A 5268-nucleotide genomic window follows, 5' to 3' on the forward strand; every position below is an offset into this window, starting at 1 on the left:
CAGCTGTTAAGGATAAGGATACTGAGAATTTGAGAGAGGAGGGCAGGGCACAGAATTGTGTTTGGAGTGGCTATACACGGTCAGCAGTTGTTTTTTAAGTAAGGCATATTAAATGCAACCCCAGTGTTAACATATGTATACAAATTATCTACACAATTTACAGTACAAATGCATTATGAAACAAAATCCCTTAGCAGAGCACATAAGCTCTAGTGTTTCAATAGCTCACACTCGGGCTATGCATTCCCTGCTCACTGGTCTGTGTAGACAATGGGTATGGCACTGGGTGTGCAACTGCTGGAAGCCTCCATCTACTGTCCTTTATAATCAGAATGCCACTTTACTTACAACACTGTGAATCACAAGAAATCCAGTATTTTTATGGATGTCAGTTGGCACAGCTCCAGAGTTCTCACCCCACGTTCTACCTTTTCCCTACACCTGCTCAGCATCACTTCCTCCCGTTTAGAGTAACAAGGTTTTGTTCATGTGATGAAGACATGGAGATGCAGTTGAGTTGGTGGTAAGTAGCCTCAGCGTTCTCTGGAGGTTTGTGCAAGCATTTACACTTGCCTCTATCCCGAGCTGAAGCCTCAAAGGGACAGAAATGCATGTCACAGCCCCTGCAGCTCATCCAGTCATTCTATGCAGCTTGGATGGGGTTACCTATCCTCATCAAAAGCACATTAAACAACCATACACTTCCTTACTAGTAAGGCACACAACTTTCACCTTAATTTAAGAACAGGACATTTCTTTAAAAGACCAGTCATTCTATACAACAAATCACTACTTTACAGCTAATGATGGTTGTCTCCAAAGCAGGAACTAAGTTGCAGTTATGCTAGCAATAGCAACTGCAAATACAGACCAGTGTGAAGGAATTCTTATGTTTCTCTCCAGTCTCCTTGAACAATTAGCTTGGTTCTGGTGGTAAGGAAAAGCAATGAGAGCCTGACTCAATGCCCAATGTCCACTGAAGGAAAGAAAATGTTAAAGGCAAGAAACAGGTTTAATAGTACGCCTGTAGAACAAACAGTACCTCTCTGCTTTGGAGGTTAAAACAGATTTTTTTTTCCCACTCTCTTAGTAGAGTACAAAATCGATCCAGAGGTTTTAATGAAGTACAGTTAAAATTTAAACTCTACTTCCATCGTTACTCTATAAAAATAAGTTCTTGTACATCTTGAAACTCCTGGTACCTGAAAACCACATGCACAAAATAAGCACATATACAGCTTGGTGTTCATTTCTAAAACAAGTCATAATTTAACCGAACAAAGTGACAGTGAAAGGCTACAAAATGCCTTGCCTTTCAAGACGCACACAATCCACTGCTGCGCCCTGGCGGCTAAAGGAAAAATAACACAAGCCATAGGTTTCAAGAATTCGATGTTTTAGCTTACTATGAAGTTCTTTGCTAAAAGGGGAGTGGGGAGAAGGATCATCACAACCAGATAACAACTCATCTTCCCAGAACATGTAGTTTGAGAAAGATGCTGGAAGCCAGAGAAGATTCTAGAAAGAGAAGCTGAAACTGCAGCTCAGTGAACCATGCTTACTTACTTAGCCTGCTTAAGGCCCCTAGTACTAGTTTCTAGATAGAACATTTAAAGTGAACTCCATGAAGCCACCAGAGCTTACTCTCTTTGTCAGTAGAAACCCTAAAACACATGTCAACCGGATGTCGACCCCACACGGAGTCGTGTAACTGCTGACTCCATCAGTTGCAAAATATTTGGCAAGAGTAAAAACTTTCTGAATATAGTGACCAAAAATAACAGTAATTGGTGGTGCTCATATCTACTGCATTACATAACTTCCCTGAAGTTTTAGTTTTAAACACTTAAACACGCGTGCACTTCGTCAAGTGTGCTACCATGCTGTCCCATGTATTGGCTCAGTCAACTGGTGTTTTTTGTTTTTTTTTTTTTACTGTATATACAAATTTTTTCTGCTCTTATAGAAATGCAATGACTTAATTAGGAAAAACAGAGACCCAATATTTTCCTGTTATTTTTCAGTAAGAATCAAATTGCTTTATCTTTGGACTGTATTGCTTCCAATGAGTATTTTTAAAACTGAATTGCTGATTCATTTCATAAACCATTAGACAATGCATTTTCCTTATGGTCAAGGATGTTGAACATTTAAAAAATATTTTCAGCCATTTGGATGTTGTCTTTTGAAAACTCACCTAGTTCCATATCCTATTTTTAATAGGGTTTTTTGACATTTCTTTGTAGTCTAGTACTAACCCTGTCAAATGTTCAACTAGAATATTTTTTCCCATTCTGTAAGCTGCCCCTTGTTGTACTCAAGCTTTAGTATCAAGAGGTCCATGTATTTTTATTGGTCATAATGCCTGCATTGTTGGGGTCCCAATAAAAAGTCCTTTCCTTGGCCAAGGAGTCCAAATGTATTCCCTAAAGTATCAGATCTTAAGTCCTTTAGCTTTGTGTGCTTGTTGGTCTTAATGTCTATGCTGTCGAGGGTCCTGTTCAGAAAAATCCTTTCTTGTGCCAATGAATTCTAATGTATTCTCTAGGGCATTGGGTCTTACATTGAAGTTCTTGATACATCTGCAATTGCATTTTGTGAAGGGTGAGAGACAAGATCATTTGTTTTTCTATGTGTAACTATCCGGTTTGACCTTCATTCATCAAGACGCTCTTTTTTCCAATGTGTATTATAGTCTAAATGTATTGCATGCTAAATGAACTTTGTATTAAATTGACTCCTAATGCTTCATCATTACACCCACAGATTAATGCCTCAACCCACATCAGACAAGCTTCTGTTTGTGGTTCACAGAGAACACAAGTAGTCAAGGTACAGAGAACAAGAGAATGCAGAATGCTCTCTCAACATATTTACTATACCCCTTCACTGTCATCTTTTGTGAACCCAAGATCTGTCTGAGACCTGGGATTTGAGGACCTGAAAGAATGGGGTGGACTAGTCTAATGCTGTAGACAACTTTACTTCAGTCTCAGTGCACGTTTATACATTAGTGTATAAAATTACTCTTTCCCAGAACTTTCTCAGGACAAATTTAAACACAATTGTCAGGTTTGTACTACAGATTATATCCGACATAGTATAAAAGGCAAACCATATCCAGATTCAAGGTACACTGACCAGACTGGGTTTTATAGCTATGTTCTGACATCCAACAAGAATAAACATCTTAGAAAATGAATGCAAGTATTTGTCACAAAAGGCATGAAATCACATACAAAACAATCCAGGAAACAAAATGCACTTGAGGTTTAAAGGCCCTCTGCTTTTTTCCTGAATCCTCTCTTGGTGTGGGAGGTTGTTTTGTCTGTGTTGCTTTTATTGGTTAATGAATAAAGAACTGGCTTGGCCTGTAACATGAGAGGAAGAAGGGCAGAGTCAGAGAGAGGCCATGGAGCCCCCAGAGATAGACGCTAAAAACTTTATCCAGTAAGCCACAACCACGTGGCGATATACAGAATAAAAATGGGTTAAATTAATGTAACAGCCAGTAAGAAGGTAGAGCTAATGGGCCAAGAAGTTTCTGTGTGATTACTTCGGGTCTAAGCTAGCCAGGCAGAAAACCAACAAGCAGTCCTCCCCCAAAACTCTCTCAGTTCCCCAAGGCACTGTTTGCATCATTCCTCTGACCGCATTCCAACACCTTCCTTCCAGGGCTTGAGGACTATTGAAATGAGGGCAGAAAGTGTAGAGGCAGTGAAAACTACAAAGAAACCGTGTTTTCTGGAAGCAGCAGGGCAGCATGAGTTACAAACTCACAGTAGTTATGACAGCATGCAACCAGACCAAATCCCAACATGGAGAAGAGGTGGGCAATAACCCTACTCCTAGAGGTGCTATTTGCAATTGAAAGCTACTGGGAGAGGAAGAGTTCATGTTATTAAAAGTCACATACACTACAGTGAAGGGACACATCCAAGACTACACAGGCAGCACAACTGGACTTGATGGGTTTTGCTTTTAAAGAGAAAAAAGACACTAAGTTAGGTAAGAGGGATAAATCTGGGTAAGTTGAAGAGAGGTAAACTTGATCAAAATGTGTGCAAATTTCTAGTAAAAAAAATTGTTTTAATAATAGATGGTTTGGCTTGGGACTAGGACAGAATTTCCAGTAACTCCCAAGAATCCTACATATACTTCTAAGATTTTCTATAATGTATTTATATAGAACAATATTCTCAGCAGTAATTACAAAAATTATCAATCCTGAAGAATACTGAAATGCACTGTGTACTGCAGTATCAAATACTCAGCTAAGAGTAATTTGGGGGAGGGAGTTGAGACTGGGTTTAACAGCCTGGCTGTTCTGGAACTCTCTTTGTAGACTAGATTGGCCTCAAACTCAGAGATCTGAGTGTCTCTGCACCCCCAGTCACCCACTACCTATCCCCAAGTCCTGGGATTAAAGTTATGTGCCCAGTTCAAGAAATAATTCTTTATGTAAAAATAATCACACATATTCATCTCTTTAGTATACAAACTTGCTTTTATCCTTAGTTAAGTGGTAAAACTGTATGTATACCAAGTGATTGTTTTAAAATAAATTTATGATTTACTATGAGCAAATACCCGTATAGTGACTATATATCTATATACACAGGGTTGCATAAAATTTGAGTAAAGAATTGGTGCTGGAGCCAGGTGTGGGGGCATATACCTTTAATCTCAGCTTTCAGGTGGCCAAGAGGATATCTGTGAGTTCAAGGCCAGCCTGGCCCACATAGAAAGTTACAGGACAGTCAGCATGACAGAGAGACCTTGTCTCAAAACAAACAAAAAATGGGTGAAGAGGTAGTTTTAAAAGCCTTTTTTTGAAACCAGGACAGATCTGTGCACTGGAGAGAGAGGGGATATAAATCTATCTGCCTATATCATTTTTTATTACAGACAGATGTTCCCAATTTCTCACATTTAGTTGCTGTAGGAACCCCTTCAGCCAGTAGCCCTTAAGATACCAGTCCACTTGGGTGTGGCCACTTATACTATAAAGCACGCACTTGTTCTCTTTCCCAGTTGCTGGATTCAGTTTCTGTTTCTCATTCATGCAGAGAACTGTGATCTGTGAGTCTGCCCCTAAATAAATAATCCTTTATTATACTCAAGTCTGAGCTAGCGTGGGATCATTTTTTAGCATCCATCTTCATTCAGTTTTAAAGGAAATGCATCTTAAGTTGTATGTGTGTGCACATAAAGAGACTGGAAAGAATCATGCACGCTTATTTTCAAACAAAAGTTATCATACATTTA

This window comes from Chionomys nivalis, chromosome 7 (assembly GCF_950005125.1).
Source record: "Chionomys nivalis chromosome 7, mChiNiv1.1, whole genome shotgun sequence".
Lineage (NCBI taxonomy): Eukaryota > Metazoa > Chordata > Mammalia > Rodentia > Cricetidae > Chionomys > Chionomys nivalis.